Consider the following 13,060-nt stretch of genomic DNA (forward strand, 5'->3'; position numbering starts at 1 on the left):
AAAGTCCAAACACTTCCTCCTCGGTTTTCCTTGTATTTTTAGTTTTGTTCCTATTCTGGGTTTTCTTTGGCTTTCTGTAGCTGTTATTTGGGTCAGCTGACCCATGCCCTCAGAAATGAACGCTGCATCTGAGCCCTTTAATTAGAGACCATTCATTCCATCTTTACCTTATGCTCTCTTTTCCTCATTACTCCTTGGCTACAGTGGTTGTGGTGGTGGTTATTGTTTTCCTTTCCACAAGGTCTCACTGGCCAAATGACTGTCGTGGAGCTGAGCTAACTAGGAAGAGAGGGAAAAGGGAACAAAGCTTGTACAAAAGCCTTGGGAAAATTGATGGGCCGTGGAGGCTTGGTGGTTCATCCAGAGATTATCCCAAGAGTCAGACCATTTTAATAATATGCTTTTTAGTTTCTGTCCTCACTTCTGTCAGCTACCTATCACTGTCCCAATAGGTAGATACCGAACAGTATTTACAGTAGGTCAGTAATAGCCTTCAAGAGGGTGGAAGGAGGAACATAAAAGGGCAGACCTAGAAGGAATTCCAGATTCACCTCCAAGGCTCTCACAGTTCTCATAAGGAAGCCAAGGCCACAGAGACAAGAAAGTTGGTTTTGGCCTCCATTGCCCATAATCCTAGCCAGGCTTGTCTGGCCAGACAAGAACCACAGGGGAAGGAACCCTGCCTGAGAGTAGCTGGGTAGCAGATGCGTTTCAAGCCATCTTGAAACGATAGTGAAGCAAAGACTGCCCTGGGTCTGCCTCTGTAGTGAGACCTGAGAGCGGGGGGAAGAGTCCGGAACGGGAAAACCCTTGGAAGCTGATTTTACTGCAGATAGCTGTCATTCCAAGTACACACCCCTGGCCAAGTACTGTTCTAAATGCTCCATATTTTACTTCATTTAAGCCTCATAACAATGCTGTCAAGAAGGCACAATTACTCTATTTTACAAATGAAACTACAGCCTATGTTCATGCTTTACTCAATGTCATACAGTAAGACTATCAGAATTCAAACTGAGATCGTCTGCCTCCACAGCCTGGGTTTCTAACAATGTCTACGTCCCAACCAAGAATGTAGTTCAAAAGAGGAAATGTTACATATGAGAAGATGTTCAGTACATGTTTATTTACAAGGTGAAAATAACCCAAACACCTAACCATTGGAGAGTGATTAACTACATGGGATGTAAATTAGTGCAATATAATTCCAACTATTAAAATAATAATTGGAATGATTCTGTTGCAGTGTGGAAAGTTGCTTGTGACATATATGAAAAACACTGTAAGGGTATGTGTCTCCACTGTGATTATATAACCAGGACTAGAAGAAAAATTGAGAAAGTGAAAAGTCAGTGTATTAAAATGGGAATATAGGGGTCATCAGGTGAGAAATCGGGGAACAACAGTGGTGAAGCTTAGAACCTCACCCCCCCCGTTTTGAGAGAAAGCTGCTGCATCCGTGGATGTTTTATTGCCCTTGTCTAGCTCGGATTAGCACATAGTCTACAGGCACACACCTGATCATCTACAATTGCTCTCTTACAACACTAAACTATGTTTTCTACCTTTATCTTGCATCTACCTACCACTTCAGCATTTTATTAAAAATAAAAATAATAATAATAATAAAGGGAGAAATGTGGGATCCACACATAAATTAAGTATAAAAATCAAACGAATATTCATATTTGACCTGATTGTTTATAGTTCATAATGCGTGATCAAAACCGAAAGTTTCTGTGATGAATGCCTTTGTACTGTTCACCATGTAAGAACTTATTCACTATGTAAGAATTTGTTCTCCATGTAAGAACTTGTTCATTATGCTTCAGAAGATTGGAGACTGACGAGAATTAGGCTTGAGATGGATTAATGATTGTGCATTGAGCATTGACTCCCCTATACAGAATTTTATTGTTGTTAACAACCATTTGATCAATAAATATGAGAGATGCCCTCTCAAAAAAAAAAAATCGCTGAATCATATGCTTTAAAGTGGTAAATTTAATGGTATATGTGAATTATCCCAATACACCCCATTTTAAAAAACAACAACAACAAAAATGGGAATATAGAGTTTTCATATGATTTTTTGGTCACATTACTGTTTGGGCAATAAATAAAGTCCCCTTAATCTTTGTAATTCTGTAACCAGTAGTCTGTAGCCTCGCAGAGATTTCTGGTAACTGTGTTTCCTCCATCAGCATCTAAAAAGCTTTTATACTTTATTGTTTCTCCTATTGTTTTTGTATGCCTTGGATATAAGGTAGGTGAGCAGCAGAATAGCAATAGGTGACAATGTTATGATAGAATAATGCACAGTTTTATCTTGAAAACTGCCAAATAATACATTGCTTAGTTCTGGTAAATAATGCAAACAAATATATATATTCTTTGTAGCTCACTAGCTCATCCTGGGTCATTTTTCAGTTGCCCTTGTCTGACTGGGCAGGAAGGTTTCCTGTTCTAAATCCTACAGTAAGAATAGAGGGAGTTCTGCCTCCCTTTCCTCCCTTCCATCATCTTCAGTCCACCTTCACTCGGGTGTGGCATCTAGTTAATCATTTTCTGAGCTGAGTCTCTTCATAGCTATTAAAAAAGAAATGGCTGCACATCGTGTTCACTGCGGCGTTATCCACAATAGCCAGGAGGTGGGAGCAATCAAAATGTCCATCTATAGATGACTGGATAAAGAAAACGTGGTGTGTATGTACTTAGGAATATTATCCTACCTCAAGAAGGGAGGAAATCCTGTCATTCACTACAGCATAGAGGAACCTTGAGGACATCACGCTAAGTGAAGTAAGCCAGTCATAAAAACAAATACTGCAAAACTTCACTTATATCTAGAGAAGCTCTCCAGAGGAGTCAGACTCACAGAAACGGGAGGATGTGGTTACCAGGTGCTGGGAGGGACGAGGAAATGGGAATTTGCTGTTCAGTGGGTATAGAGATTCAGTTTTGCAAGACGAAGAAGTTCTAAGGATCTGTGCACAATAATATGAATGTAGTTAACATCACTGTACTCCCAAAAGTGGTTAAGATGGTGGGGTTTTTATGTTACATGTTTTTCTGGGGGGATCATTAATCTACAATTACATGAGGAACATTATGTTTACTAGGTTCCCCCCTTCACCAAGTCCCCCCCACAAACCCCATTATAGTCACTGTCCATCAGCGTAGTAAGATGCTGTAGAATCACTCCTTGTTTTCTCTGTGTTGCACAGCCCTCCCCGTGCCCCCCCATTATACACGCTAATTGTAAGACTCCCTTTCTTTCCCTCCCCCCTTCTCCCTCCCTTCGCACCAATCCTTCCCAGTCCCTTTCCCTTTGGTAACTGTTAGTCCATTCTTGGTTTCTGTGAGTCTGCTGCTGTTTTGTTCCTTCAGTTTTTTCTTTGTTCTTATACTCCACATATGAGTGAAATCATTTGGTACTTGTCTTTCTCTGCCTGGCTTATTTCACTGAGCATAATACCCTCTAGCTCCATCCATGTTGTTGCAAATGGTAGGATTTGTTTTCTTCTTATGAAGAAATATTCTTCATAAGAATATTATGGCTGAATAATATTCCATTGTGTGGATGTACCACATCTTCTTTATCCATTCATCTACTGATGGACACTTAGGTTGCTTCCATTTCTTGGCTATTGTAAATAGTGCTGTGATAAACATAGGGGTGCATCTGTCTTTTTCAAACTGGGCTGCTGCATTCTTAGGGTAAATTCCTAGGAGTGGAATTCCTGGGTCAAATGGTATTTCTATTTTGAGCATTTTGAGGAACCTCCATACTGCTTTCCACAATGGTTGAACTAGTTTTATATTCCCACCAACAGTGTAGGAGGGTTCCCCTTTCTCCACAACCTCACCAACATTTGTTGTTGTTTGTCTTTTGATGGTGGCAATCCTTACTGGTGTGAGGTGATATCTCATTGTGGTTGTAATTTGCATTTCTCTGATGATTAGCAATGTGGAGCATCTTTTCATGTGTCTGTTGGCCATCTGAATTTATTCTTTGGAGAACTGTCTGTTCAGCTCCTATGTCCATTTTTTAATTGGATTATTTGCTTTTGGTTTGTTGAGGTGCATGAGCTCTTTTATATATTTTGGATGTCAACCCTTTATTGGATCTGTCATTTATGAATATATTCTCCCATACTGTAGGATGCCTTTTTGTTCTATTGATGGTGTCCTTTGCTGTACAGAAGCTTTTCAGCTTGATATAGTCCTACTTGTTCATTTTTGCTTTTGTTTCCCTTGCCTGGGGAGATATGTTCATGAAGAAGTTGCTCATGTTTATGTCCAAGAGATTTTTGCCTGTGTTTTCTTCTAAGAGTTTTATGGTGTTACATGTTTTTTTAACCACATAAAATAGAAAAGAAATGGCCACTTCTGCCGCCAATCTTTTTATATGTACATAACAGGACCACCACTTGAATTCTACCCCCTTAATCCTTCCCATCTAGGTTAGGCAGCATCACTCACCATCCCTTTTCCTTCTGTTGGCATGTCTGGGTATGTCTGTGCTCTGAGACGCTCTAGCCAGGCCATGGTCTTGGTCTTCCCTGAGCTTATTTGCTCCTTCTGTAGTAGGGGAAGGAAATGGATGTGAGACTACGAAGTGAAACCTTTGTTCTATATATCCAAAGACACTAGAGGTTGAGTGAAAGGTGACTTATTAGATATTAAGTGACTAGAAAATCTCCCCTCGTTAATCTTCATGCCACATTCCAGATAGCTGAGGTCACTGTAGCTTGCTTGAAAGTCAGGACCAGGTGTGTGGCCATAGTGTGGAGCTGTAATGCAGTAGTACTTGCCAGAGCCACTAGATGTCCCCCATGCTCCACATCAGACTTCTAACCCAGCTGGATTTGCAGAGATGGGACAAACCTGGCCTCCCCCACTTCAGACTAATTCCTAACAGATCAACAGCAGCTGACAGTACAGCACTTCCTTTTTCAAAGGGCTTATTTTCAGCATCATTATTTCTTTGCCCTTACTTACTTACTGGTCTTCTCTTCTAACCAAACTTAGTTCCTTGAAGGCTGAAGCTGCCTCATTTCTACTGAGGCTTGTACGTGGAAGGAAGAGAGACAGGCTGAGAGTACTGAGATGGTGGGGGCAGAGAGAGAGGGAGACAATGAATGTTTGTTGAAGAGCCATAGAAGGAAAAGGCTAAGGTCAGGGTTAGGACCCTGAATCCATGATTAGAAGCAAAAGTAACAAGGACAAGAGGCAGACTGAATGGGAATTCAGCTGCCAGGGGAAACCCAAGGGACGATAAACCGCGTGGGCAGCCCTCCTGCGGTGGCATCCTCGTGCTCCTCCTCAGCACCAGCACCCAGGGCTGGGGCGCCCCAGGGCCAACTCACAAAGTTAGGCGAGCCCCCAGTGAGGCTTTGAGGATTTTTTCCCAGGGGCATGGCCCAGAGCTGCGTGTAATCATGGCCACAGTGCAGCCTGGCCCAAGCAGACAACCTTTTCCTTGTGAGGATTCCGAAGTCTGTGACTAATGCTGATTGGCCCTGACTCATTGTAACATGGAGCACAAGGAGGTCATTGTCTGCTCTGAATCAAATGGGGAAACTGAGGTGTGGAGTGGGGAAGCAGCTTTGCTCCTTAGTCAGTGGTACCAGGCCACAAGTCTGTCACTGCCCTGCTCAAAGGCCCACGAAGCTGCCTTGGAAATCAAGAGCAAACACTTCCGATGGGGCTGAGCAGGGGAGGAGGAGAGAGGGAGTCTTCCCTCAGTGCTCTTCCCATGCAGGGTAGAGCCATAGGACTAGAAACTCCCAGCCGCAAAGACTACTTGGCCTAACGCCACCTCCACTGTCTACTTCCACAGTGAGGAACCTGAAGGCCAGAGGTGGGGATGACAGCCAAGATCACACAGTACCTTGTGGCTGGGCCAGGCCTAGATCCTGAGATTCTGTGTAAGTCCTCTCGCATGACAGCCCCGGTGAAAGCAGGAGAAACAAGTATCAGGTGAGAGTTAAAATCCTGGTAGCCTGTGTTCAAATCCTGGATTCACTGGTTATCAGCTGTGTGCTTCTGAGCCAGCACCTCCAGGCCAGTTTCTCCGTCCATAGGGTAATGCTAGTAGCTATGTCATAGTGATGTTTTGAGAAGTAAATGAGGTATGTGAAATGCTTAGAACAGTGTCTGGCACAGAGTAAGTGATCAATAAGTAGTAGCTACTTCTTTCGTGTTACTTAAATGTGGGTATGATGATCCTTAGCTGCACACCTGGCCACTCACCTATTGGCTTCAGCCCAATTGCCTCTCTGGCCCCAAATTTCTTCAGTTTGCCTCGTCTTTTGGGTCTCCTGGGGGAAGGTAGCACTGAAACAATAGGTGTTAGGATCTGGAGAAAGAAACATACCAGAGCTGCTTCACCACATTGTCCAGGCTCTGAGTAGGGCTCTTTAGCCCAGCAGCCTCCATGACATCATCAGACAATGCAGGTGCTGTTTGGCTCGGCTCCAAGCCAGCTCTAGAAGCATCAGGAAGCATCTTGGGCAACAAGACACAGACCAAGATAACCACATTCCTGTCAGTCTCTTCGGGCCCTGGCCCAAGGCCTAGCAAGCCCACCCTCAGAAGGTGGAGTACAGTGACGACAGGAAAGCTAATTACAGTCATCACCCTGCTGGGCTGAAAAAATACTGGCTTGTTTGTCCAGCACAGCTTACCTGAATCATCACCCTGCAGCCTGCAGCCACCTGGGCCTGGAGCTGGACCGGCAGGCTGCCAGGAGTCTGGAACACCTCATGCATGCGGAACTGGCAAGTGTCAGCACTTCCTGCTTGTTCTACCCTCAGAAGCAAGTCAGGGCAGTTTGGCTCCAGAGACATAGCTCCAAACTGAGTGAAGAGCCCAGCCAGGGCTTAAACAGGCCAAAAGCCCCAGGGGCCATTCTGGGGGGAGCAGAACCAGAGCCAAGGCCTCAGAGCCTTTGGAAATTCACTTCCACAGGTCAGCGGCAAAACCAAGAGGTAGAGAATGGACTACCAGGACATGGAGCCTCTCGCTGTGCTCCACGCAGCCCCCAGGTCAGCCCTGCGGGTCAGCAGTGATCTGGGCTCACCTCTCACCAGTTAGACCTGGGGTTTTTCCAAACTAAAATGAGGAAGAAAATAGGTGCTATATTTCACAAACAAAATTTTAAATTCCAATAGAATTAGAAAATACTTTTTCAAATGGTGTAAAGAATAAGAATGGAAGTCCTCTACTCTGACTCATTGGGTGAAGGAAACAAGAAGGATGTGACAGAGAAAAATGTGGCCCCATTCTGCAGGCCTGGGAGGAAGATGTTTACAGCCTTGAGGTGATTTCCATGCTAGGGACCATCTGTGGCACAGCTGGTAAAGGGGAACCTGAGAAAACCAAATGGAGACACCTATGGGTAGGACGGGAGACGCAGGAAGCAGTGTTTAAGGCAATAATCCCCGAGGCCTAGGAATGTGGTTCTCCTCCAAGAAAGAGAGCTGAAGAGCCCCATAAAATGAAGTACCGGGCAAGAGGCCAGCTTCCCTGGGGCTGGAGACTGGGAGGGGTGGGGGGGACTGCACAGGCCCTGCCTCCCCACAGCTGGGGCTGCTGCCTGTCCCCCTCTCCCTCAGCAGCTCCTCAAGTGCTTGGAGGCTTCACAGTGGTACCCCCTGCTGTGCCATCTGTGCCCCATTAAAGCCTTAGCATTCCTGTTGCCACCCATCTCCCCTCATGCTCTCTAGTTTGGCAGGAAGTGAGGCTGATGACAGACTATCCCCTGAGGGAAGGGAGAGGCAAGAGGGTGGAAGACCTAGTTCTGGCCTTGCTCACCAGAACATGACCTCAGTGTCAGAATGACTGGCTTTCTGGTTAACCTGACAACCTGGGGTGACTCCCAGTCCTGACCTTTAGGACAGCCTCCACGTGGGCAGGGAGCAATCATGCACTTCACCTAGCAGAGGTCGGCCAGGGGTGGTCCAGTGTTCTTCACTAAACCAGGCCTCATGGCTCGACGGCCCCAGGACAGGTCCCAGATCCCCGGACCCAGCAGACTCTTCATCACCACACCTCCTGAGGGAAAAATTGTGACATGTGGTCTGACAAGTAGTACTGAGCTCATGAAAATGATATGACCACTTAAATGTAGGGCTGTCCTAGGAAAGGGGACATGCGGTCTGTGTGTGCCCAGCACTCCCCACCTGGCACGCTGAGGTGCACGGGATGCCCACGCTGGGATGGGGAGGCTGGTGTCCCAGGGCCACAGCTCTGCCTCTCACCCTGCTGACCTGGGTGAGTCGGCCTCCACCACAGTCAGTCTGTCCAGTGAGATAGTAATAAACCTCTAACTTGTTCAGAACAACTTACCGATGATGCCAAGGAGACTTTGGGGAGTCTGAAAGTCTGTCATACACACACACTCACACTGCGTGCGGCGTGATGCATTTTACAAAAGGACTTTTGATTTGGGGATAGGAGGTGCTACCACCTCCCTTTGGGATGAGTGGGGAGTTGTGGACAGTGGCTGGTGTCTGAGTCAAGAACAGGGGAAGAGCAGAAGTGAGAGGTGGTAGTGAAAAGTCAAAGGCTGAGGAAAAAGCCCCATGAAATCAGGCTGAGAAGTTCTGGGCTGTGGTTTGGAAGAAAGAGGGGTATCAGGTGGTGACGCGAGGTTCTTTCCCTCACCAGCTAATATTTCCCCTTCTGGGATCCCTGCAGGCTGACAGTCAGTGCCCAGCCCGACAGCCTAGGAACAGGGTGTCTGGGCTCTGGAGCTGTGCCCTGTCTCTGAGCTGCTGCCTGCTGAGCCAGAAGCAAGCAGCAGAGGCCTACAGGCTGTCATGCATGAATACCAGGACTGGCACTAACCCTGTGCCACGGGTCCCCACGTCAACGGGTTCGGCCCAACCTATACAAGTAAGACAAGCCTTTGAGAATTCTGGTTTTTACTCCCTTGCGTGCCCCCCTGGGAAATTGGCACTGCCTAAGATCCTCAGATCTTTTGGGGATTCACAAAGGGCTGCTTCACCCATGTCCACAGACAGTTTGTCATGGGGCATCTCTCATCAGGTTCTTTGTCTCTGGCTTCAGCTCCCACTGGCTGACCTCACACACCCCTAAGCCACTTGAGAAAGGCAAAGCTGCCATGCTTCTGGGTGCCCCGAGAAGTTGGATTCCTGTCTCTGGGGGCCCCCACCTCAACTCAGTTGCCAAACATTGTCAGTGTGCCCTCAGCTGCAGTGCTTGGGCGAAGCGTCCCCAGATCCGGCACTGGGGGGTAAGGGCTCCACAGCCTCCCGTCTATCGAGGGCATGCACTCTGTGGGCAGAGGGCTGTGCAGCTCCTACTGGCTTCAAGGCTGGGATTTCACAGGGCAGGGATCAGAGAGCCTGCATGGTGTGGGCCTTGCTTACCCTTCATTCAGCAAAGGGTTTGGGCCTCTGCTCACAGAGAGAAGGCTGAGAAAAGAGCACATAGCAGAGGGTGTCAGGCATTTTCATTTGCCCACAGATAACTTTGAGATACTCAGAAATCAAGGCAAGACATTATGAAGGCAGTCAGGACAGGACCATGAGGTTCATCATTCTGTTCTAGGGATTTGCTTTTTACTTTTGCTTTTCTAGAGACTTATATGTGCTTTTCTAGAGGTGTGAACTTTTCCATAATAAAAATTGAAAAGAAAGAAAGCAATTCACTGTATGAGTCTGGAGCTCCAGAAGAGGTTGACTAAGAGATATGAACTTAGAGGTCAGTTGAGTACACTGGTATTAAAGTCATGGGTCTGGAGGAAGTCACCTAGGAGAATCAAAAGACCAAGATCTGGTAATCCTGATATTTAAATATCAAGAAGATAAGAGGTGGAGGAGCCAAAGGAAATGAAGAGGGTGTGCCCTGAAAGACAGGTGGTGGGGGAGTTTTAAGGATGGGATGATCCACAGTGTCAAATGCTCCTGACTGCTTGAATAAAGTGAGGGCTGGGACTGACTATGGCCCTAGCTTGCTGGAGGTTGTGGTTTCAGTGGAATAATGGAGACCAAGTCCTGACCGGGTGGGATTAAAAAGACCAATGGGGTGTGTGTGTGCGTGTGTCTGTGTGACATGGAGTCATATGTAGGTAACACCTTTGCCTTAAAGAGAATTGGAGTGGTAGCTGGAGAGGACTTTGCTTGCTTTTGTTGCAAGAGAAAAGGTACACAGAATGTCTCTATGCTGATGGGCGTGATCCGGTAAGGGTGAAAAAACTGATGGTGAAAGGTGAGGATGCAAAAGGGAGAGAGTTAACTGCAGGAGCAATGCGTTTGAGCAGAATGTAGGGAACAGGGTCCAGGCCAAAGAGAGCCGCAGGAGACAACCGGCCTTCTCCTTCATTCACGCAGTTGGGGTCCACGTGCGAGCCCTGGCGCTGCCAGCGCGCTTGGGACCAGCCTGAGGATGGGGTGTGTGCTAAAGATGGCAGAATGGACACGTGGAAAGAACCTACATTCTGGGACACTGTGGAATGCAGCCTGGCCTGGCTCTGGACTTGCTGTATGTGAGATAATAAACTACCTCATTGTTTAAGCCTGGTCAGGTCAGGTGGTGGTGGTGACCGTTTTAAACTTGATTTTAAAGTAATTTTACTTACACAAAAGTTGCAAGAATAGTAAAGAGCACACCCATATACTTTATCCAGAGTCACCGACTTTTAACATTTTGCCACATTTGTTTTATAATTCTCTCTTTATACACACAGGCACACTTATTTTCTGAGCCATTGGACAGTGGACTACATATCTCTTATCTCTTTACACTTTATACTCCTTACTTCTTTGGTGTATTTACTACAAACAAGGACATTGCCTGCCTTAACCACATCTAGTTATATTCAGGAGAGTATAGTGATATAATACTTTTATTGAATTTATAGTCCATATTCTACTTTTATCAGTAGTCTCAACAGTATTCTTTAAAATACTTCTTTTTCCTAGTAAAGGGTCTAATTCACAATGACACAATACATTTAATTCTCATACCTAGTCTCCTTTAACTTGACCATTTCTCAGCCTTTTTGTTTGTTTGTTTGTTTTTCATGATTTCATGACCTTTTTAAAAGGCCAGTTATTTTACAGAATGGCCCCCAATTTGATTTGTTGGGTAACTGACTTTCTTCATTATCGGATTCAGGTTATGTATTTTTGACCTGAATATTGCATCAATACATGGTGTCCTCAGGGCACCACAGTTGGAGACACATGATAGCCTCTAACCCCACAATGAGATGATAATTCTGATCACTTGGTTAAGGTGTTTTCTGGTTTATCTACCATAAGGGGATTATTAATCCTTTTGTAGTAAGTAATTTTGGGGACCTATTCTGAGACTACATAAATATTCTCTTCCTCATCAAAACCTTCTCCCCTATTTTTAGCATCCACTGACCACTCCTGCCTGAAAAAATTTTTACTCTGGTGGTGTTTTTTTTTGGTTATGTTCCTGTGTCCCAAAGCCCTCTAACCAACAGCTCTTATAAAATGTTTGGCATGAAAAATGTAACCTTGTCCTTTTGAACTAAAGAGAAAAGAAAATGTTTATATCCTAAGCTGGGCTAAGATATAACCTGTGTCCCAAAGCCCTCTAACCAACAGCTCTTATAAAATGTTTGGCATGAAAAATGTAACGTTGTCCTTTTGAACTAAAGAGAAAAGAAAATGTTTATATCCTAAGCTGGGCTAGGGAGGGGCTCAGCCTTCCAACTGGGTGGTATCATGAGTGTCAGTTTCTCTCTGGCTGAGGGTGTGGGACCCTCTGACAGACAGAGGCCAGGAAGCACTGGAATGTGAGTGGGGCTTTGGGGTACCTCCCCAAATAGCTCTCTGTTTTCTTTATAAGATTTCTTCCAATTTTTCCCTCTCTAGCCCAGACTTTTTGCCCAGTTCTTCACCTCCATTTCCAACAGCCTTCTGGATGTTTCCACTTGGATGTCCTATTGTCACCTCAAGCTTGGTATGACCAGAAGTTACTTACTCATAATTATCCCAGTCACTGAGGCTGGAAACCTCAGAGTCACCCCTGATGCTTGATGTCTCCTTCTCTCTCACCAACGTCAATCAGTCCCCAAGCCCTGTTGCTCATCCCTCCTGCATCTCCCACAGCTGCAAGGGCTTCCTTCCCACTGTACTGCCCTCTCCTTCCCCACACCTTCTTGGTATCCAATCTAGACAGCTGTTCTGGGTGGCTCCGCCTCCAGGCTTTACCCTGTCTAACCCATCTTGCACACTCCTGTCACATGAATCACTCCTAAATGCCTTTACCAACCCACCATCAACCTCAAAATCCTTCAACAGCTCCCCATTACCTATGGAATTGGGGTTTCCCAGTCTGACCTCAATAACCTTTGTAAATTAAAATTCCATCAGCAGAGTCTGCTTTATCTGCCTGCCCTACATACATAATTTCCTGAATAAATCATTCTCAGCCTGGCCTCTGTGCCCTAGCTTGTGTGTCCCTCCCTATCAACACCATATCTACCCTTAAAGACTCAGCTCTAATCCAAATTTCAGCTCACGTAATTCATTTCTCTAAACTCCTATAGTATTCCCAACCTGTAACAAGGACATTTATTTCTTGCTCACTAATCATCTTGTAACATTTTTGCTCTACATAGTGGCAAAGAATGTGGGCTCCAGAGAAGAGGAAAAAAAAGAATGTGGACTTTAGAGCGAGAGTCCCTGAGTTAAAATCCTGACTTTGCTTTTTATTAGCTGTGTGACCCTGAGTAAGTTATCTCATTTGTCTGTGCCTCATCCATAGGATAAAGATACTAATAATATTTAGTTTATAGGGTTTGATATAATTAAAAGCAGGGATTCAAGCAGATACTTGCACATCAATGTCCATAGCAGCATTATTCACAATGATCAAAAGTTTGGAACAATCTAAATGTCCATCAGCAGATGAATGGATAAATAAAAGGTGGTATATCCATGCAGTGGAATAATATTCAGCCTTAAAAAGGAAGGAAATTCTGGCATGTGCTATAACATGTATGAACCTTGGAAATACTATGCTAAATGAAAGAAGCCAGTCACAAAAG

General features: G+C 45.3%; 1 long non-coding RNA gene across 1 annotated transcript; it reads left to right on the top strand.

The window, feature by feature from the left end:
* Nucleotides 1-5,727: 5,727 nt before the first annotated feature.
* Nucleotides 5,728-10,494, top strand: LOC118972604 (uncharacterized). The gene is made up of 3 exons (XR_005061633.2): nucleotides 5,728-5,985; nucleotides 8,707-8,904; nucleotides 10,365-10,494. It is a non-coding gene; the product is annotated as an uncharacterized lncRNA (long non-coding RNA).
* The last annotated feature ends 2,566 nt before the right edge of the window (nucleotides 10,495-13,060 follow it).

The sequence above is a fragment of the Manis javanica genome, chromosome 6 (assembly GCF_040802235.1).
Source record: "Manis javanica isolate MJ-LG chromosome 6, MJ_LKY, whole genome shotgun sequence".
Lineage (NCBI taxonomy): Eukaryota > Metazoa > Chordata > Mammalia > Pholidota > Manidae > Manis > Manis javanica.